This window comes from Staurois parvus, unplaced genomic scaffold (genome assembly GCF_062004578.1).
Source record: "Staurois parvus isolate SC_StPar_1 unplaced genomic scaffold, SC_StPar_1.0 ptg000866l, whole genome shotgun sequence".
NCBI lineage: Eukaryota > Metazoa > Chordata > Amphibia > Anura > Ranidae > Staurois > Staurois parvus.
Window position 1 is genome coordinate 444,096 of NW_028318662.1, and position 23,848 is coordinate 467,943.

The window sequence follows — 23,848 nt, forward strand, 5'->3', positions numbered from 1 at the left end:
GGCAATAAAATATCACCAAAAGAAAGCTCAACTCATAGGGAAAAAAGGACGTAAATTTCATTTTGGTGCAGCGTTGTATGACCACACAATTGTCAGTTAAAGTAACGCAGCGCCGTAACACAAACCGCTTCTGTAACCGCTTCCTGACCGCCCTATAGCAGAAATACTGCTACAGGGCGGCGTGGGTGCGCAAAATCACATATTTATATATATATACATGATTCGCACTCCCGTGGTTTTCATGCCCCTCCCAGATAGCGTCAGATTGCCCGTTAGTACACCAGTAATCACATTTAACCTCTTGATTGCCAGGAAGACGCTCATACACAATAAACCTCCCTTGCTAATATAGTGTCTGAATGGATCAATATCTTTGACCAGATCAGCACTATACCAGCGTTCACATTAGTATAGTGTCACCAAAAACGCAGCGTTTACGGGATCAGTCCTGGCACCTGCCAGCACCTGCGTTTAGCCCCTACGCTTACCCCCCCTTCTCCCCCAGCAAGTACAGTGTCAGTAGATCACGGTCACTTGATACATTGCACACAAAACTCAGCGACGTACTAGTACATCCTTGGACTTTGAAGTGTTATACCAGGATGATGCCTACAGCTGCAGGCATCATCCTGGTATAATTTTTTTTAGCCGGCGATAGGCTTTCATGTACAAGCAATCCTAGTGGCTAATTAGCTGCAGGATTGCTTTTACAAGTAGCCGGGGATGATGCCCCCCTCCCACGCTGCCTTCCACTGCCTTCTCGGGAAGTCCCGTGCCATTGGGGGAACCTAAGAATGCAGCCGGTGTTTCTGCCAGCTGACCATAGAGCTGATTGGAGTCCAGAATAGTGCCAACCATCTCCATAGTCTAATAAATTGGAAGCTATGAGCATTTCATCACTTCAGTTTCGCAGGATATAAACAACGCCATTTGTAAACTGGGAAAGCATTTGATCACACCGATCTTAGTTTGATTAGATAATGTAAGAGCAGAGGAGATGTCTAGGGTCTGATAGACCCCAGATTTCTCAAAAAGAATATATGACAATGCCCCTTGAAGTTATAGGGGGTATTTGCATTCCCTGTGATAGCATTAAAAGTGATAAAAAAAAATGAAAGGGACAGAGTAAAAATAATTCAAAAACTCAAAATAGCTTAAAAAAAAAAAATAACCTTCGCCCCCCTCCACGCATGCACACCTGTGTGCACGAGCGTTGACCCTGTGCTGGTATGTAAACAGCGGCTGCACCATGTATATGAGGTTTCGCTGTGAATGTCAGATCAAGGGCAGTAATTTTAACACTAGACCTCCTCTGTAAATCTAAAATGGTAGCTTGTAAAGGCTTTTAAAACATTGCCTATGGATACTAAAAACTTATGCAGTTTGTCGCCAGTGCACGGGGCATGCGCAGTTTTAAAGCATGTCATGTTTGGTATCTATTTACTCTGCATACCACCATCTTTTATATTGAACCAAATAATTGGCTAAAATATTGTGTTTTTGTGCATTAAAAGAAAAAAAAGTGTATTTGTTTTAATTTGCTTTTGAAAAATCGCTGCGCGAGTACTATGTGACATAAAAAATTGTAGCACACACCATTTTATTCACTAGGGTGTCTGCTTTAAAAAAATATATAATGTTTGGGGGTTTAAATTAAATTCCTAGCAAAAAATGCTGATTTTTTTCATATGAACAGAAAGTGTCAGAAAAGGCTTGATCTTCAGGTGGTTAGAAAAGAGTGATGTGTGGCATAAACATCTAATGCTCGGCATAAAATGCCCCCATCCCCCAAAACGACCCTTTTTTGGAAAGTAGGCACCCCAAACTATTTTCTGAGAGGCATGTTGAGTCAATAGAAGAATTTATTTTTTTTACCACAAGTTTTTAAAAAATGACAAATTTTTTTTTTTCTTTTTACACAAAATTGTCAGTTAAATTATTTACTGCTCACACATGCAATGGTTATATGTGGAATTAGTCCACACAACACATTCTGCTACTTCTCCCGAGTATTGAGGTACCACATGTGAGAGACGTTTTGGCAGTCTAGCCAAGTACAGGACCCCAAAATCCAATAAGCACCTTCAGGCTTTTAAAGGGCTTTATTTCCTCATTACACTTCCTGACTATCACAGTTTCGGAGGCCCTGAAATGCCAGGATAGCACCAAACCTCCCCAAATGACCTGTTTTGGGAAAGTAGACACCCCAAGGAGTTTGATAAGAAGCATGGGGAGTATTTTGCAGATCTCGTTTGTTGCCACAAGGTTTTGGAAAATGAAGAAAAAAACAAAAACCTATTTTTTCTTTTTTATATATATATTTCAAAACCTTGTAAGAAAAAATGAGATCTGCAAAATACTCACCATGCCTCTATTTAAAATCCTTGGGGTATCTTATTTCTAAAAAGGGATCTTTGGGGCGGGGGGGTTGGTGCTATCCTGGCATTTCATGGCCTCCGAAACTGTGATAGGTAGTGAGGAAGTGAAATGATGAAGTTACGCACCTTCAGGCTTTCAAAGTGGTCATTGGATTTCAGGCTCCTGTATGTGGCTAGGCTCCCAGAAAGTCTCACACATGTGGTATCCCCATACTCGGTAGAAGTAGCAGAATGTATTTTGGGGTGTAATTCCACATATACCCATGGCTTGTGCGAGAAATATATCATTTAAATGACAACTTTGTGTAAAAAAAAAAATGTTTGTCATTTTCCAGAAACTTGTAAAAAATCTTCCATGGACCCAATATGCCTCTCAGCAGATAGCTTAGGGTGTCTACTTTCCGAAAAGGGGTCATTTGGGGGTGTTTGTACTATCCTGGTATTTTAGCACCTTAAGAAATGTGATAAGCAGTCAGAAAGTAAAAGCTGTGTAAATTCCATTATCTATACCTTAGTTTGTAGATGCTATAACTTTCACACAAAGGAATTAATATACACTTATTGGGTTTTTTTTTGTAACCAAAAACATGTAGCAGAATACATTTTGGCCTAAATTTATGATGAAATTTTAGTTTTTTGGATATTTTTTATGACAGAAATGAGAAAATATAGTTTTTTTCAAAAAACATTTTTTTTCTAAAACATTTTTGTTTATAGCGCCAAAAATAAAAAGCACACAGGTGATCAAATACCACCAAAAGAAAGCTCTATTTGTGTGAAAAAAGGACATAAATTGTATTTATGTACCATATGGCATGACCATGCAATTGTCAGTTAAACTAGTGCAGTGTTGTATAGCAAAAAAATGATGTAAATTGCAGTATCTATATCATAATTTGTAGACGCTATAACTTTCACACAAAGCAATCAATATACACTTATTAGGATTTTTTTTTTACCAAAAACATGTAGTAGAATACATTTTGGCCTAAATTTAAAACTAACTTTGAGTTTACTATATATTTTTATAGCCGAAAGTAAAAAATATTGTTTTTCTTCTAAATTTTCAGTCTTTTATTGTTTATAGCGTGAAAAATAAAAAGCACACAGGTGATCAAATACCCCTGAAAGAAAGCTCTATTTGTGTGAAATAAAGGACGTAAATTTCATTTGGGTACAGCATTGCATGACCACACAATTATCAGTTGAATTAGTGCAGCTATGAGTAGTAAAAAGAGGCCTGGTCATTAAGGGGGGGACTCCAATCCATTATGCTCAATCTGCAGATCTGAACCATCCTGCAGGGATCGTCGGCATGCAACCTATATGGGGTGACACTGGACCAGCTCCACGAAAAGGTAAGTTGTAAAGAAAGACGACGATCACCGCAGGATGGATCGGATCTGCGGATTGGGGAGCATAATGGATCGGAGTCTGATCTATTATGCTCAATCCGCAGATCCGATGCATTCTGCGGGGATTGTTGGAGGGGGTGTCACCAAGTGTTATCGCACAGGGTGACACCAACCCTAGGGAGGCCCCTGCCTCTCTATAGGATTGATAAGATTGAGATACTGCCCCAACAAGAAACCTTTCACCCCGTTGATATGTCATCTAGAGCTCCCTAGTCTGGGCCACAGATTCCTTACTATGCCTAAGAGTCAGCCTCCTAGGTACTGGCACCATATTCATTCGGTGATGCCAATATATGCCACACACAAAAACATACTTCCCTTCTTTCAATTCCTCATTGAAAACCCCATAGCCTACATCTCTTGTTTCTAAAGGATTGTATAGGTTGTAGTTCTTCCCCAACCAATAACCCGTTGCATTCATATATATAGTCGCATGCACAAAGGACTGGAGGGAATCCGGCATGATGTTCTGCAAGTCTTGTTTGTACGCACGTCTTTCTGATGTTGAGTTCAGATTAAATCGTTCAAAAGCAAAATAAACCTTGTATTGCAAATTTCTTTGGTGACCCCACTGGTAAGTCTCTGGTAATCTAGGACCCTCCGGAATAATCCTAACCTATCTCTTTCTCTCACCCCACTCCTGGCCTAGTAAATTCAACATTGATGGTATAACAGAATTGGGTGCGAGGTTCCCTTCGAGACCTTCCCCATCCACATCATCCCCTGAATGTTCATCCACATACATTTGAGGTATTGTCTGGCTCAGATGGATTGCCAACAAGACAATTACAATTTTCCCATTCATTTCCCAGAAACTCCATCAATCTCTGCTCCACCAGGACTCTGGAAAAGAACAAGAGCGGAATAAATTCTTATTAGCAATACCTCTTACATTGATCTGCATGAACCCACTTCTCTATCTCCCTCCTTTTCATGCCTTTTCCACTCTTCCTGTCTGTGAGCCACTTCACTTTGACCACCTGATCACTCAGTGTCATGGTGACTGTGAAAGGTCCTGTCCAGTTTGCATCTGTCAGGAATGGACTCGCCAATGGTGGTGGGACTCACCTGCCTTGTGGGCTGCAGTACCAAGGCTGGCCAGCGGGTGCTCTCAGCAGCCAGAATCTCACTCCTGCAAACAAGCCATCACCTGAGGCTGATTGCAGGAGGTGTATTTAAGAAATGGCCAGGCCTGCAGTCAGTGCCTTGGTGTATTGTGCCCATGAGCCCCTGTGTCTGATCCTGTCGGCTGCCTTCCTGATCCCTCTGCCTGACTCTGATAGAACTCTGCCTGCACCGACCCCGGCTATTCCTGACCACTCTCCAGCCTGCTCTTTTGGAACCTTGTCTGCCTGATTGTTCCTGACCCGGCCCATCTGACTACGCTCTGCCTGCTCCTTTGTGTCTTGTCTGCCCGATGGTTCCTGACCCGGCCTGCCTGACCACTCCACCTCACCAGCCCTGACTGCTCTTGTCTGTGTACATTCCGTTATCAGTTGGAGGTTTGGTTTTGTGTATATTGTGCGTTTTTATATTTGTGTATAGCCTTTAAAAAATGATATTGTTACACCATACTTGAGCCTGCGTTTCCCTGTGTCAGTTCACACATCTCTGGTCATACCGGGAGCCCTGACATTACACCAAGGCCAATCCTGACCAGAAGTGGCTGCACAGTGAAGCCATTTTGGCTTGTTGTGAAGGATGCATCCTGAGGAGGTTGTGTACTTGTCGCTGTTAGTCTTAGATGACAGAGAATATGGCAATCAGATTCTGAAGGAGTATACCAGGGATCAGCTGCTAGAATGCATACAAGTTGCTCATTCACTAGTGGATCGGGGTATGGCGTTTTCTGAGGTGCAGCCATTGATCCAGGTTTGTGCTGAGTTGCCTCTGTCCTGTACCCCTGAAAGCAGGGATGACTTTTTTCCACCATTTAGTGCAGATCAAGTGGAATCACTGGTATGGTTGTTGGAGGATGATCCAAATTGCTTCCTTGAGCATTATGCGCTTGTCCATCACATGTGCTTATGGATTGCATAAACGCAGTGCAGTCTTTGGTTAGACAGGCTATGTGTAAGCTGAGCTTTGTTCAACCGGTATTACAGACATGGTCAGATTTGTTACACCCAGCCTCAGTCAGCTTGCAAAAACCCAGTCCTGCTTCTAACCTATTTCTTCAAAGCTCTATTCCTGCATTCCCGACAGCACCTCCAGTTACAGCCCAGTATACCCTGCTATCAACCACATGTCAGAACCCTGTTCCCACTCGCTGCACCTATCCTGCCTTTAACCCTGTAAAGAAGCCCTCTGTAGCAACTGCTCCCTCCTCTGTTCCATCCTCCAGCTCTTCCCTGTCTTCAGCTGCTCCATCCGTTTACAGACCTGCATTTACTTACAGTGCTTCAGTAACTAAACCCAAGAAGAAGCAAAAATTCTTTCCAACCAGTACCATCCTGCCAGTATCCAAACCGGTCAGCCTGCCATCTGAGAACCTTCCGTTGTCCAACCTGGTGCCCCGGTGCCCACGATTCAGCCTGATGCCCTGATGGCTGATGACCCAGTGTACGCTACCCAGCCTGATGACCCGACCCAGCCTGATGACCCGACCCAGCCTGATGACCCGACCCAGCCTGATGTTCCGACCCAGCCTGATGACCCGGTGTCCGTGATTCAGCCTGATCTGCCCGCTGTTCTGCCAGATGACTCGGTGCCCGCTGTCGTGCCAGGTGACTCGGTGCCCGCTGTCGTGCCAGGTGACTCGGTGCCCGCTGTTGTGCCAGGTGACTCGGTGCCCGCTGTCGTGCCAGATGACTCGGTGCTCGCTGTCGTGCCTGATGGCCCGGTGCCCGCTGCTCCGCCTGATGGCCTGGTGCCCGCCGCTCCGCCTGATGGCCCGGTGCCCGCTGCTCCGCCTGATGGCCCGGTGCCCGCTGCCCAGCCTGACGTGCCTCTGCCTGCTGCCCAGCCTGACGTGTCTCTGCCTGCTGCCCAGCCTGACGTGTCTCTGCCTGCTGCCCAGCCTGACGTGCCTCTGCCTGCTGCCCAGCCTGACGTGCCCCTGCCTGCTGCCCAGCCTGACGTGCCTCTGCCTGCTGCCCAGCCTGACGTGCCTCTGCCTGCTTTCCAGCCTGACCTGCCTCTGCCTGCTGCCCAGCCTGCTTCTGGAAATCCTGTATCCAGCAACCTGCCTTCCTGTGGTTTCCTGCAAAAAGATAGGCCTATCAGCAGGAGACCCAGCCAATCGCTTGATTCCGGCAGTGGGATGTCCAGCCAGTTGCCGGACCCAGGCAGTGGAACATATGGGCCATTATGGACTGTTTGGAGCGTCCTGAAGCTGCTCCTTGAGGGGGGGGGGGTACTGTCAGGAATGGACTCGCCAATGGTGGTTGGACTCACCTGCCTTGTGGGCTGTAGTACCAAGGCTGGCCAGCGGGTGCTCTCAGCAGCCAGAATCTCACTCCTTCAATCAAGCCATCACCTGAGACTGATTGCAGGAGGTGTATTTAAGCAATGGCCAGGCCTGCAGTCAGTGCCTTGGTGTATTGTGCCCATGAGCCCCTGTGCCTGATCCTGTTGGCTGCCTTCCTGATCCCTCTGCCTGACTCCTGACTTTGATAGAACTCTGCCTGCACTGACCCCGGCTATTCCTGACCACTCTCCAGCCTGCTCCTTTGGTACCTTGTCTGCCTGATTGTTCCTGACCCGGCCCATCTGACTACGCTCTGCCTGCTCCTTTGTGTCTTGTCTGCCCGATGGTTCCTGACCCGGCCTGCCTGACCACTCCACCTCACCAGTCCTGACTGCTCTTGTCTGTGTACATTCCGTTATCAGTTGGAGGTTTGGTTTTGTGTATATTGTGCGTTTTATATTTGTGTATAGCCTTTAATAAATGATATTGTTACACCATACTTGAGCCTGCGTTTCCCTGTGTCAGTTCACACATCTCTGGTCATACCGGGAGCCCTGACAGCATCACAGGAAGATTTTGAAACAAAGTTTTTCACCTAACCCTGTCTCCCAATCCTCAAGCTAAGGGGGAGCTTTTCAGGCTGCTCCTTCTCCTTAGGTGCCATGTTATTTGCAGCGAATTGCAAATATCTCTGTACTTGTTCCTGTAGCTGGACCAACAATTTGTCCCTTTCAGCACTTTCCCTCAGAGGGGTGCTAAGCATGGGATCAGCTGGGTGGCTGAGGTTTATCATTCTCCCCGTCATCAACTGATATGGAGTTAATGATGTGCCTTTCGCTGCAGATCCCCATATCGCCATCAGAATTAAAGGCAGATGAACCAGCCAATTAGTCCCTGATTGCAATACTATCTTTTTAAGCCTCTCTTTTAGTGTTCAATTAATTCTCTCAACTATTCCAGCAGACTGAGGGTGGTACGGTACATGGAATCTTTGTTCTACTCCCAGCAGTTCACAAATACTCTTCATGACCCTGCCCGTAAAGTGTGTCCCTCTATCTGATTCCAGGACTCTAGGGAACGCCCATCTTGAAAATACCTCGGTCCACAAAGCTTTAGCTGTAGCAACTGCTGAGTCCTTTCTCAGAGGTAGAACTTCCACCCATTCGAAAAGACATCCACAAATACCGATAGGTATCTGTACCCTCCAGGGGCGCTTGGTAATGGACCAACAAAGTCAATCTGCAGGTTTTTCCAGGGTCCTTCAACTAACGGTACTCTGGCTAACACTGGTTTCTGTCCCTTCAGTCTAGGGTTCATCTGTGCACATATCAAACATTCCTGCAGCCCCTGTGAGACAGTGCTACCCATTGTCTCCCACCAGTATTTAGCCTGCACAAATCTCAAGGTAATCTGAATGCCCATGTGGCCTGTTAACCTATGATTCTCTTGGGATGTCCTTTTGATGCTGGGAGGGCATAACAAACCTTAGTCCTTCTGAAGTCTTCCTTAACAATAGACCGTCTTGTAACATATAATTTTGGGGAGCATTTGCCACCTCTCCATTAAGCTGCTTTTTGATTGAGCTCAAGGTCTCATCTTTATTTTGCTCCTCTGATAAGCATGGGGTAGGTGCTCTTAGTACTGGCAAGAGTTCAGGCGGACCTGCATTCACTTCCTGCTCTTCAAATTTATGTTCCTCCCAGGCCCGACTTCCCTCAGCATCATAGGGTGTCCATCGGACTCCGATGAGGGCCGCCTCCTTTGCTCATCTGCCCTGTTGTTGCTAATGGTAACCTCCTCACTGCCTCTCTGGTGGGCTTTCACCTTAATGATAGCTACTCTCTGCTGCTCAATACTCGCTTTTTCCCATATATCTATGAGCACCGAGCTGTCTACCAAGTCTTTCCCCAAGGCATCACTGAAACCCCTTGAATGCCACAATGGCATGTATTCGGTCAATGACCTTGTGACATAGGTGCTGTCAGAGAATATGGTTATGGGGCCTGAACTGAAATGCATGATGGCATCTCTTACTGCCTCCAGTTCTGCCTTTTGGCAGAAAAGCTTCAAGGACATTTGGTCATGATTAAATCATTAGTCTGGGGGGCACCATAGGACATATCCTGTGTGAAAACTTCCTTCATCCCAGTACCTAGATCCATCCACCCAGATTTTAAGGTCTTCCTTACCCGCTACTAACTTAAACACCTCCTGTGCCTTGGTCCTATGCACCTCCCCACAGTCATGCTGCTCCCCCTCATATTGCATTAACTGTGGCAGATTGTATGTGGCATAGTGGGTCACTGTAATGTTTCTGGGCGTTAAATCCACTAGCCATTTGGCTACCCATTGGGAGGATACCCCACTGAGGGTATGCTTGAAAAGCATCTTAATCGGAGAATGGGGTGTCTGCAGAATGATTCTTCCAAATCCCACAATGTGTTCTGTGGCAAGAACCACCCAATGCACTGCCAGAAGGTTTCTGACACACTCGTCAACCCCCTCTCTACTGGTCTCAGCACTCTTGACCAGTATCTGACCGGTACCCATGTTCCCTGTCTCTCCTGCAGCAACACCTCTGTTATTGTCCCCACAGAGGCATACACTTGAAGTGCAAAGTGCAAGTCCGCATTCGGATTGCTTAAGGCTGGGGCCTGCATCAGACTAACCTTTAGCTTGGTGAAAGCTTGCTCATGCTCTTCTAACCAGTCCAAAGGGTCTGTCTCTTTCCTTTCCTCTTTAAGCAACTCATACAGGGGCCTCGCCTTTTCTGCAAAGCCTTCAATGAAGTCCCTGCAGAAACTGACCATCCCCAAGAATTGCCTCAGCGCAGTCTTGGTGCTTGGCCTTGGTAATTTCCTGATAGTTTCACATTTGTTTGGGTCTGGAGTCCTTCCCCCCTGTGAAACTATCAAACCCAAGAAACAGAGCAAATCCTTCATCAGTTGGGCTTTCTTGGGGTTTAATTTGATACCTGCATACTCAAAGTGTTAGCAGCTCCTCCAACAGGGCATAGTGCTGTTCTTTTGTCTCTGAAGCAAAATATCGTCCACATACTGAATGATGTAATCTGGCTCCGAAAATGGCTTCAGAATGTCCACCATGCAGATGTGGAAGTATATGGAGCTGGATTTGAACTCCTGGGGCAATCGACAGAATGCATACTGTTTCCCCTGAATTGTGAATGCGAGTTTGTACGGGCTATCCTCATGTACAGGAATGGAAAATTAGCCATTTGATATGTCAATCGAAAAGTACACTTTTGCAGAGGGCTTAAGTGCTGTAATCATGTCTGGCATTTTAGCGACTACATTTGTAATAGATGGAGCACACTTGTTCAGAGCACGGAAATCTACAGTGGGCCTCCACCCCCCCCCTCCTTCTTTACTGGCCAGAGGGCTGCATTTGTTTTGGATTGGCACTCTTTGATTACATTTCCAATAAATTCTCCATTGTACTCTTTACGTATGGGACAGATTCTGGAGGAATTTTGTACTGACGCTGAGGCGGCGGATCAGGGCCCTCAATTTTAACAATCATGTTTGAGACTTTGCCACACTGTGCTTTGGATGTTGCCCATACTTTGTTATGTATTCACAAGATCTCAGCCAGTAACTGGTAGTACCTGTGGGTCCAGGATCTCATGGGTTCTAACTGACATAAACTCACAGCTGCTCATGACCATGTGCACCTTGCCTTTGTACCTAGACCCCTTCCACAGCACCCAATTACAGAGATCAAGAATAAGCCCATGTGCTCTCATGACATCAGAGCCCAAAATAGTGGCCTCATGTGTTGGGGAAAGAAACAAACTGTGTTCCACACAAAATCTCCCTATGTCTATAGGGACAGGTACTGACTGTTCAGAAGGTACCAGCTGTCCTCCGAACCCTTTGCCTCCCAGTAGGTCATTTTCAAGTTCAACATTTGTTAGGCTGACAGCACCCGTATCCAAAAGAATATTTGCGCGATGTCCCACTAACGCTCCCTGGATACATGGTCTACCACCCTTGTCCCTCTCTAGAAGACATACTAGGGACAACACCAGGGCCTGACATCCCTATTGTCGAAAATAAGGATTTGTTGGAGGTGGGACCTTATATTCTTCCTTGGTCTCTTTAATTCCTTTTCCTACTTTCTGTAACTCTCTCAAAAGGGGACCATATAATGTAACATCTGGTGCCTTGCTCAGTTCCACTGTCACCTTATCTGATCCAGACTTTTGTTGCTCTTTCCTATGCGAATGATTTCCAATACCTCTGGCTCTTCTAGGTAACTTACAACCCTTGATTGCATGTCCTGTATTTCCGCTTCTATAACACCTGCTTGAAAATCTAATCCTCCCTTCGCTTTTTTTTTTTTTTATAAATATTTATTAATTTTTCAATTCATATACAAGTCATTTCAACATTTCTATTAAAATAATTATCAAAAACGTATTTTCTCCTTACATAATTTATTCCTATATATGACTTTCTTTTCTTACCATCCCCCCTCCCATACTCCCCCCCCCCCCCTCTATCTCCCCATCCCCTCCCCTCCTTCCCTCTCCCTCCCACGCTCCACATTCTCTCTTCTCTCATTAACTCCATATAATTCTGTTGTTCCTGAATCCAATTCTAAACTGACTTCCAGGGACATTATCTCTTCATATATTTCACCATTTCTCTATATTCTTCCCATCCTTTCCATTTTTTATTATACATCTCCAACTTGTCCTCGTGCATATAATACAATCTTTCTGTCCCGGAAATCTGATTTACTCTACCCATCCAATCCTCCTCAGTTGGCACCTCTCTTTTCTTCCAGTACCTGGGGATCAGGCTCTTTGCTGCGGTTAAGTAATGCCATATCCCTGAACTCTTATATGCTTTCACTGAGAGTTCTGAGATATGGAGGAGGCATAATTCTGGATCTAATCCTATATTGATTTTAGTAATTTTCCCTATCAAATAAACTATCCTTCGCCAGAACACCTGTATTTCTGGACACTCCCACCACATATGATACCACGTGCCCACCTCTCCACAGCCTCTCCAACACATCTGTGAAATTTCCGTATTCATCTTGTGCTCCAGGTTGGGGGTAATGTGCCATCTATTCAAACACTTATAATTTATTTCTACTTCTCTCATACTAATATTTTCGTGAATTAATGTAAACATTTTCCTCTTCTCCTCCTCCTCTATTTTTCTTCCCATATCTCTTTCCCATTTCTCTATGTGCATTAATTTTGTGTCTGTGTCAAGTTCCATTAATATCTTGTGTATTTTTGCCGTTCCGTGTCTACCATTTCCCCGTGACTCAAATATTCTCTCAAATGGATTCCAGTCTTTTCTAGTTCTTATAGGCTTTGGAAGGCTTTCAAAAAAATTCTTCAGTTGGTAATATCTTAGTCCATCCATCTTATTAAAGACTTCACCCTTTCTTTCCTCCATATCCTTGTATGACCCAATTTCCTCTCCTACCATTATATCTCTCAGTTGCGCCTCCTGTTTTATAATCCATTTCCCTGCTATGCTATCGTTACCCGGGATGAAATATTTTGTGTTCCTAAGTGGTATTAATTGTGAATTAAAAACCCACCCCTTTTGTCTGTGTAATAAATCCCATTCTTTTAAAACATTAAGAGTGTACGTGCTTGTGCTCTCCTCTAATTCTCTGTATTGTGCAGGTACCCAGATACTTTTACTTAAACTTATTCCACTCTCAATTCAGTGCTTTCTCAATTTTAACCCAACTTTTCTCCGGATTATGAATCCAGTTGAAGATTCTCGCGATAATCCCCGCTTTGTAATATCTCCTAAAATCTGGTACCCCCAATCCTCTTTCTTTACTTCTAGTCAACGTTTCATCACCTATTCTAGGCTTTTTATTCCTCCATATACATTTTATTATCATTTTCCTCAGTTCTTTAAAATATGCCTCTGGGAGTTTGATTGGGATCATTTGAAATTTGTATAATACTTTGGGGACAATTACCATCTTTATCAAGTTTATGCGACCTATCCACGATGGGTTTCCATTTCCCACTCTCCTCAGCTCCTCCTTAATCTCATTTAATAATGTTATATAATTGGCTTTATAAAGGTTCTTAATTGAGGCTGATAGTTTTATTCCTAGATATTTTAATTCTTTATCTCTCCAAAGGAAAGGGAATTCCTCTTGTAGTTTTTCCTTTTCGCTGTTTTTGAGATTTATGTTTAAGATTTCGGTCTTTGTCGGGTTAATTTTCAGGTACGACAGGTCTCCGTACTCCCTCAATGCTTTCATTAAATTTGGAAGTGATGTTCTAGGGTTTCCAACATAAAACATCAGGTCGTCCGCATAAGCCACTACCTTATGTCTCTATCACCTATCTTTTTTCCTTTTATGTCTATGTTCTTCCTAATCATGGACAGTAAGGGCTCCAGTGATAACACATATAACAATGGAGACAATGGACATCCCTGTCTTGTACCATTTGACATCTTAAAATACTCTGATCTTCCTCCATTTACCATTATGGTAGCGGTAGGCCCTCTATATAACTCTCCAATCCACCCTCTCATTCTATCTCCCATTCCTAACGCTTCCAAAGTGTCCATCATAAAACCCCAACTTACTCTGTCGAATGCCTTCTCAGCATCTATTGACATCAGTATCATTGGGGTTTTCCCTTTTTTACCCTCCTGTATAAGCAACAGTGATCTCAAAGCATTACCTCTACCCTCTCTTCCCGTGACAAACCCCACCTGGTCTCCATGTATCCACTCCGGCATCAGCTCTTTCAGTCTATTTGCCAGAACCTTTGCATATATTTTATTGTCTACATTCAACAGCGCTATTGGACGATAACTCGCACATTGCGAGGGGTCTTTATCTTCCTTCTGTATCAATACTATATTAGCCTGTAAAGACTCTCCCCTTATCTCCATCCCATTCCCCAAGGCGTTCATGTAAATCTTCATTTTGGGTATTAAAAGCTCTTTATATTTTTTATAGTATTTAGCCGTATACCCATCCGGACCCGGGCTTTTCCCTCCCGCCATGCTTTTTAACGCTATTTTTATTTCCTCTGAAGTTATTTCTGCCTCTAAAGAGTTCTGTTGTGTTTCTCCTAATTTCCGTAGGCCTGCCTTCTCTAGGTATGTCTTTCTTTTCCCTCTATTTACTGTTTCCGTTTTCTTAAACGTATCCTGAGGTATGATATTATACAGCTCATTATAATACTCTTTAAATATTCTAGCAATATCCTTGGTTGAGTGTACAAATTACCCCTTGGGATTTCTTATTTTCTCAATATAATTTCTATTTTTCTTCTTTCTTAAAGTTCTCATTAAATACTTTCCCGGCCTATCTCTCCATCTATAACTTTCACTTGTTATTTTATTAAAGACTCTTCTTTTTTCCTCCTCCATTACATTTTCTAATTCTTCTTTCTTCTTTATTAACATCTGCATTATCTCCTTAGATCTTTCCCTTTTATGCACCTGTTCAAGATCATATATTTCATTTAATAATCTATTTATCTTTTCTCTCCTTTCTTTTTTCTTTTTTGCCTCCATTGCAATGAGTAGACCTCTGATGTAAGCTTTATGTGCTTCCCACACCGTTGCAACCGACACATCCTCTGTTTCATTCTCTTCAAAAAACTATTCAATTTCCCTCTCAATTCTTTGACCAATCTCTTCATCCATGAGAAGTGCCTCATTCAACCACCATACATAACCTTCTCTCCCCTCTCTACCCCATCTTAACTTCATTGCAACTGGGGCATGATCAGACAGGGTGCTTCCTTCAATTTTTACTTCTACCACCAACTCTATCATTCGATGTTCTACTAATATGTAATCTAGTCTAGAATAAGTCTCATAAACATGCGAAAAGAAAGTATAATCTCTCTCCTTCATATTCCTAATTCTCCAGATGTCCACCAGCTGACACTCATGCAACAATTTCTTTAACATTCTCAAGGACTTGCTTTCCTCCCTCCTCACACAGGAAGTGGTGTCCATCCGCGGGTCCATACAGATGTTAAAGTCTCCCGCTACTATCATACACCCCCTTTTAAAATCCATCAATCTCTTCAACACTTCTCTCATAAACCTCTCCGGCCTCTTATTTGGACTGTATATGTTTGCTATTGTACACTCAATTCCCTGTAATTTACCTCTCAAAAATAAAAACCTTCCCTCCAGATCCGTTAATCTCTCCTCCACCTCAAACCTTATATTCTTTGCAAAGCCTATAGCAACTCCTTTTGCTCTTTTAGTTGGTGAGTCCGCATAAAACCATGTTGGAAAATATCTAGTCCTCAATCTAACCTTCGACTCTATCTCTAGGTGTGTTTCCTGCAAAAATACCACTGAGGATTTTCTATGTTGAAGTTCTTTAAATAACCTAAATCTCTTTCCTGGACAGCTTAACCCTTTTACATTGTAGGTTATATATTGGATTTCTTCCATCTTACTCTTCTCCTGCTGACTCCTTCTTCCTCCTTCCCTTCCTCTTTCTTATTCCTATAGAGCGTTTTTATCCCACTACACTTTTCTCTCCCCTTATCCCCCCCCCTCTCTCAGTACTCCCCTCAATCCCTTTCCTCTCCCTCCCCTCCTTCCCCCTCCCTCGCCACCTCTCCCCCCCTCCCCCCCCCTCTTTTTAGGCCTTCACTTTGCCTAACCATCATTTGTGGAGATAGCATCCACCTTTGACTTAATCCTTAGGGCTACACTCCTCCTATGGACAGCCTCCCCTCCCTCCGGATCTCCCCATTGACCCCCTTTCTACTTATACTTCTAAAGAAAGAAAAAGGAGTTAAGCTAGAGGGACAAGGGAGGAAAAAACGATAAAATGGGAGCAAGGAGAGAGAAAAAAAAAAAAAAAGACTTCTCTCCCCTCCACTCTCCCTCCCCTACCTCCCCCCCTCCACCCGTCTCCACTCCTCCCCTCTTTTTGATCTATTTCCCCCAGATTCTTCTTCCCAACCATTAATTTCAATTCTCTGCATTTCAAGTCTATCGCAAAAATTTCTCAAGTCCTCTGGGAACCTCAAATGGGCTGTTATTCCGTTTTTCCATCCTATTAAACACTCCGGTACCCCCCATCTATATTGCACCTTCTGTTTTTTCATCTGCTCCAGCAAAGGCCTCAGAGCTCTCCTCCTCCGGAGAGTCTCTGATGACAAGTCCGCATATATTTGGATATCCATTTCTCCATATTTTATTACTGGTTTTCCCTTAGTTTTCCTCCAGGTTCTTTCCCTTTGCTGCAGTTCATAAAAGTTAACAAGTATGTCTCTCGACCTGTCCTTCTCATGGTTCCCCTGGAGTTTCCCATTTCTAGAGATTTCTTCTATATTAGTCCTTTCCATTTCAGAGTTTCCCATTATAAAGTTCAGTATTTTGCAAACCACCTCTTCCAATATTTCTCCTTTTAAACTTTCCGGTACCCCTCTTATCCTTATATTTTGTCAGGGCTCCAAGGTATGACCAGAGGTATGTGAACTGACGCAGGGAAACGCAGGCTTCAGATATGTTATAAACAATAAGACAATTTATTAAAGACTAACAATACAAACATAAACGCAGTGCAATACTAAAACATAACACAGTGCAAACGAACCAAACCAAACCACCCACAGATAACAGTACATACAATGCAAGCGTCGTCAGGCAGGCCGGGTCAATAACAATCGGGCAGGTAGGTACAGGGGGTCAGGAAGAGAATGGTCGGGGTCACAAGCCAGGGATAAAACAGGAGAAGTCAGCAGAGGTCCGGATCAGGCAGGGTCAGCAACGAATCAGACAGAGACAGGGACAGGAACAGGAACAGGGATGCAGGAACAAGATACAGGGCCTAGGAAAAACATACACCAAGGCAGAGACTGCAGGTCTGGCCATCCCTTAAATACACCTGCATAATCAACTTCAGGTGTTTGGCTGGCTGCAGGGTTGAGTCTCTGATTGCTGGGAGTGCCCGCTGGCCAGCCCTGGTACTGCAGCCCACAAGGCAGGTGAGTCCCACCATTACTGGCAAGTCCATTCCTGACAGTACCCCCCCCCCCCTCAAGGAGCGGCCTCAGGACGCTCCAAACAGTCCTAGCTGGGCAAAATGTTCCACCGGGTCTGGTAACTGGCGGGATATCAAAGACTGGCACATCGGGCGGGACTCCGGGCAGCGGCACACCGGGCAGGACTCCGGGCAGCGGCACCTGGGCAGGACTCCGGGCAGCGGCACACCGGGCAGGACTCCGGGCAGCGGCACCTGGGCAGGACTCCGGGCAGCGGCACACCAGGCAGGACTCCGGGCAGGAGTCCGGGCAGAGGCACATTGAGCAGGACTCCGGGCAGCGGCACACTGGGCAGGACTCCGGGCAGCGGCACACCGGGCAGGACTCCGGGCAGCGGCACATCGGGCAGAGGCACATCGGGCTGGACTCCGGGCAGAGGCACATCGGGCTGGACTCCGGGCAGAGGCACATCGGGCTGGACTCCGGGCAGAGGCACATCGGGCTGGACTCCGGGCAGAGGCACATCGGGCTGGACTCCGGGCAGAGGCACATCGGGCTGGACTCCGGGCAGAGGCACATCGGGCTGGACTCCGGGCAGAGGCACATCGGGCTGGACTCCGGGCAGAGGCACATCGGGCTGGACTCCGGGCAGAGGCACATCGGGCTGGACTCCGGGCAGAGGCACATCGGGCTGGACTCCGGGCAGAGGCACATCGGGCAGGACTCCGGGCAGAGGCACATCGGGCTGGACTCCGGGCAGAGGCACATCGGGCTGGACTCCGGGCAGAGGCACATCGGGCTGGACTCCGGGGAGAGGCACATCGGGCAGGACTCCGGGCAGAGGCACATCGGGCAGGACTCCGGGCAGAGGCACATCGGGCAGGACTCCGGGGTATGACCAGAGGTATGTGAACTGACGCAGGGAAACGCAGGCTTCAGATATGTTATAAACAATAAGACAATTTATTAAAGACTAACAATACAAACATAAACGCAGTGCAATACTAAAACAAAACACTGTGCAAACGAACCAAACCACCCACAGTAACAGTACATACAATGCAAGCGTCGTCAGGCAGGCCGGGTCAATAACAATCGGGCAGGTAGGTACAGGGGGTCAGGCAGAGAATGGTCGGGGTCACAAGCCAGGGATAAAACAGGAGAAGTCAGCAGAGGTCCGGATCAGGCAGGGTCAGCAACGAATCAGACAGAGACAGGGACAGGAACAGGAACAGGAACAGGGATGCAGGAACAAGATACAGGGCCCAGGAAAAACACACACCAAGGCAGAGACTGCAGGTATGGTTATCTCTTAAATACACCTGCATAATCAACTTCAGGTGTTTGGCTGGCTGCAGGGTTGAGTCTCTGATTGCTGGGAGCGCCCGCTGGCCAGCCCTGGTACTGCAGCCCACAAGGCAGGTGAGTCCCACCATTACTGGCAAGTCCATTCCTGACATATTTCTCCTTCTTTCTCTATTCTCTTGAATTTCCGCCTTGTACTGCAATTTTTCCTGAGCTTTTTATATATTGATTATCTTCTTCTCTAATTCGGAAATAATCTGGGTCTGATTTTTAACTTTCTGCTCCGTTTCTTCCACTCTTAGCAACAACTGCCCCATGTCATTCCGAATATTTACCATTTCTTGCTTTATTGTTCTCTCCAGATCTTTAAACATTTCTGTGATCTCTTTTTTATTTGGGATTTGTAGATCTTTTTCTATCTCTGATATTTGTTGACTACTGATATCCAAGTCCATTGATTGTTTAGGACTATTTTGCATACTTAAATCAGACTCTCCTTTGTCATTTCTGCTCTGGGGCCTTTCTGGGGTCACATTTCCCTGGGATGTGTACTTTTTAATTGTCCCCGTTTGGGTCCCTTTAGGCCTGGTTCCTTTTGCACTTTTATTTTTCATTTCTTCTGTATCTTTTATTTTTCTCTCATAAACTTGTGCTTTACAGAAAGAAGAAACTAATAAGGTAAAGAGATAGAAATCCCAGCTCTGTCTGCCCACCTTTCTGTGTGCCTTTGCCTGCACCTTGCGTTTTTCTCCTTATTTATATTCTCTGGGGGTCCCCCCCTTTTCTCTCTCTCCCTGCTTTCCTCCAGCTCTATACAGTTTTTATGTTTGGGGCCACCGCCAGACTCACTCACCCTTCCTGCGCTTCTCGTGAGACGGCTCCAGGCTCCATCCTCCAGCTCCTTCAGTAGGTCAGCTCTCTTCCTCTCAGGGGGACCCTCCAGGACTTTCCTCCACTCTCTTCTTCTTTGTTGGGCAGGCTCACCATCAACCCCTCGCCAGGGCTCCAGGGGTGGCTGGTCGTCTGACAGGATGGTATTTCTCCTGCTCACTGTCAGCCTCCGACCGGGCGGGCGGCTTCCTTGCCTCCCAGGGATGCACCGCGGCCGGTCACGTGTCCCGGCCGCGCCTCCTTGTTTCCCGGCAACCAGGCTCAGCGTCCCCGCCTCTCTCTGTTGGTCTCCGTTCCCGACTCTTCTTCCCGCGGGCAGCCGCTCAGCCAAGGGAGCCAAGTGAGCCCGCCCGGTCGAGGTAGGTCTCTACCTTCTAGGGCTCCATGCTTCAAGGGGGGAGTTTAAGGTCCAAGGGGGATTGGTCGGAGGAGCCCCGTGCGGGAGCTCCTACCACAAGCTCTCCGCCGCAGCCATAGTCAGGCTCCGCCCTTTCCCCTCCCTTCGCTTTTGACTACCTCAGAGATTCTTTTGTGATCAGTCTCCTGAACCCAGTCCCTCAAATACATTTGTAAATGTTTGGTATGACTTGGCATTTCTCAGTGCGATCCTTGTATGGTAATCAACACATGTGCACTTATTAGCCATATAATACAGAAAACTACTGTTGTCAGGAGGCATATCAGGACAATTGTAAGTGGTTTTATGAATGGAGAAATATTCACTACAAAAGAGTATTGGATCACTTCCTCTCCTAAATTTGGTATTCTCTAGGGCATCAGACCCTCCCTTCCCCCCATTATGTGATGCAACTCCCTCGTTCTATCTGCCGAGTTTCCCCAATTTGAGTTAACCTCAGGAGATAGACCTCTGTAACTAAAGACTGGGGCCTGTAGCTTTTCACACAGTTGTAATGGAAGCCACCCATGAAGGAGTGCACATGCATCCTTATTGTTCAAGGTATACTGTGTCACCACAGCTTCCAGCCTGTTTGAGAGGCTAATGGGTGAAGCATTAGTATCAAATTTCCCCAAAATCTGGCATGGATTTGTGCGATCTTGTATAGAGAGTGCTGTGGATTAGGTGCTATTATCACTTCGTATAGTCCCTAATCTTTGCCCAGACCTTTCTGGCGCAGGAGTAAAGAGAAAAGAACTCTGATATGGGGATTGTTCAGGGTTGTCAGCCGAATATATTGGCTGCTGTTCCCCTAGCAGCCTGTTTCCTTGCTCCTGTGTCATCCAGGTATATGTATCCTTGTTAGCACAACAATGGTTATGTACTTTATCCATTACCTGTGTTTTCAAAGATAGAATAGCATGATCATTTGGGCTAGCTAAGCTTTAGACTCATGTAACTCTCTCTTAAGTATCTCCATAGCATTTTCACTCCCAGCCTCTCTCTGTTCCAAAGGCGTGATACACTGTTCTCTCAATTTACATGTTTCTTCCAATTCCTCCAATCTCTGTTCCAACACACCATTCTCAGTTACCAGATGCTCAATCTCATCCCTCAGCTCATCACACTCACAAACATTCACCTCTGCATTTGCAGCTATATCTGAAATACCTTTCTTCACACTCTCCATTTGATCTACCAACTGTGCTCTTTCTGCATACCACTGAATTTCTTTCTTTTTGGCAATCTCCTTCATTCTTACCAGCATGCCAACCACATTCGCCATCCTCCCTTTCTTGCCTTTATTAGATGATGGTTTACTTTTCATACTAGCATTTTGAACCTTACATTGCTTTAACAAATCATTAAATTGATGGGTCAACGCATCTTCTGTGCAACTGCTAAAAGTAGCAGAAGCATGTTTCTCAAGAAGATGTTCAACAAACTCCATTGATATGCTAACTATGACTAGTCTGCACACCAGCAGCTGCTGAGACAATTAGCACAACACAGACACAGACAGACACACACACACAGACAGACAGACACAGCTGTTTCAAAGCTAAGCTGGGATCTTTAGTCCTACAAAGAGAACCACACTATCAGTGTTTTAATTTCTCCTACACAACTGACTGTAACCCTCATACACAGATCCTCACTGGGATCTCTGATCTTAGGCCACGAGTAATTCTCTGTTGAAGCAGAAAGCTACTTCCCTTTCACATGCATAAAACTATAAATACAATCTATATTTCTCCCACTTTCTTCTCAAAGATGTCTTGTTTATCCTATAGCTCTACGGGGTACATCAGTTAGCCAAGGGTGATCAGCCCTTCACTTGCCGGCACACAACTGAACAGTTAAACAGGCCTAAAACATATGCATCAACAATATTATCATCCTCACCAAACCATAAATACATTGCTGAGGATGTTACACAGCTCATTTAATTCATACTTACATACAACTACTTTGCCTTCAATAAAGACATCTATCTTCAATGTATGGGTACTGCGATGGGAAGTAAAGTGGCACCCCGATATGCCAATTTATATATGGCTGACCTGGAGGAAAAATTCCTGAACAGCATGGAACAAAAAACATACAGATACTATCGCTATATTGATTATATTTTCATCATATGGACAAAAGGTGAAGAACACCTAAAACAATTTTACTCATTGATCAACACTTTTCATCCATGAATCAAACTAAAAATGGAATACTCAAACACACACGTCAACTTCCTAGACACCACAGTATACATCAGGGATGATACGCTTCACACCTCAATATACAGGAAACCCACTGACAGATGCAAATACCTCCACAGTTCTAGCTTCCACCCCCAACACACGAAACGTGCCATCATACACAGTCAAGCCATTAGATACCACCGAATATGTTCTGACCCAAGAGACAGAGATACACATCTTGGGACACTAGCAGACTCCTTCCATAAGAAATGTTACAAGGACAAAACTATCAACACCAGCATAAACACAGCCTTGAGAACCCAAAGAGATAATCTACTTCAGTACAAAGAGAAAAAAACAAACAGCCGTGTACCTCTAGTAACCACATACAACCCAGCACTAGAAGGAATAAGAAAAATAATCAAAGATTTACAAACCCATCATAACAGAGGATGGAACTCTGAAATAAATATTCCAGCAACCCCCAATACTGGCCTTCAGACAACCCTCCAACCTCAGAAATAAACTAATCAGTAGGAAACTTCCTTCTGATTATGAGGTCACAAATAATGGAAGCAAACCCTGCAATAAAAAACGCTGCAAACTGTGCAACCAAATCAATCCATCAAAAAGTGTCACACACTCAAAAGGGATGTACAATATCTCCAGATCATACAGCTGCACCTCCAGTAATGTTGTGTACCTTATCCAGTGCAGAAAATGTAGCAAAGGATCTTATGTTGGCAAAACAGGACAGAAGTTGCAAACAAGGATGAATTTGCACAGACATACCATCAAGGAACATAAAGAAGATGACCTTTGAACACCTGTGGGACACCATTTCGCACAACCAGACCACATTATGGAAGACCTCAATGTTTTAGTTCTTAAAGGAAATTTCAAATCCATTCAGGACAGAAAAACTTTTGAACTAAGAATGATAATTCTATTTGACACAAGAGATAACGGCCTTAATTTGGACATGGGATTCCTCACTCATAATCCAACAGTTTTATGACTCCCTCTGTGAGTGTTGTTCTCCCCCTTCCCCCCCCCCCCCCCCCCCAGTCTTTGCTTTTGCTTTGCTGTGTCTTATCTCTAGGCTAACCTTAGGCTTGTGTTTCTTTCTGCTTTTTTTTTTCTCTCAATCCCCACATATCTTCTAACATTCTGCTAAAACTTTGTAACAGTACTGCTTGGACCTTGAAGAAGGGGACACTCCCCGAAAGCTTGTCCTCAAAATTGTATGTTAGTGCAAATAAAAAAAGTATCACGGACAGTACTGAATTGTTTCTGTCGCAAGTGCACTAATACGGCTACAATAACCTCAAGCAGAGTATGTAGGAATAATAGAAAAGATACGTTACATAAGTTTGTCCTCAAAGCTGAGTATCTTTTAGCTGGTCCTAAGTCAGACCGGAAAGAGACCAGAAACATAGCCAACACTATATTTAAAGGCCCTCTCAAGCACTACCCATACACACACCCTTGACCCACCTGGTGTAGTTCTCCATCCAATGAGCAAGCGTCTATAACTCATAAGGGGCTGCCCTTCTTGTTCATTGGGAAGTGTAGGATTACTTCCGGAAGCAGGTCATCTCCACCAGGGGGCACTGCTGTATTGCCAACAACGCTCCACCAGGGGGCACTGTTGTATTGCCAACCATGCTCGGACCCAGGTCAATCACTTCTGGCTAGAAGCCATAAAATCTGTCTTTTTATTACTCCTGTTGCTGGTGAGTCTAGGCTGAGGCTCTCTTATCTCCACCACTAGAGGGGAAGTGTGAACTCCCAGGACAAGGATTTCAGTATGCAGCCTTTTGTTACACCCATCCTGTCATAAATACTTGCTTCTTTTGACACTCCA

General features: G+C 45.0%; 2 protein-coding genes and 1 pseudogene across 19 annotated transcripts in view; 1 reads left to right on the forward strand and 2 right to left on the reverse strand.

Annotated features, from left to right (window-relative positions):
- LOC149443234 (neurexin-2-like) overlaps positions 1 to 23,848 on the forward strand; it is a 2,355,461-nt gene that overhangs the window by 352,049 nt on the left and 1,979,564 nt on the right. The gene's annotated exons all lie outside the window — the stretch shown is intronic.
- LOC149443237 (uncharacterized) overlaps positions 1 to 23,848 on the reverse strand; it is a 182,783-nt gene that overhangs the window by 39,915 nt on the left and 119,020 nt on the right. The gene's annotated exons all lie outside the window — the stretch shown is intronic.
- On the reverse strand, positions 20,467 to 21,071 carry LOC149443238 (uncharacterized; annotated as a pseudogene).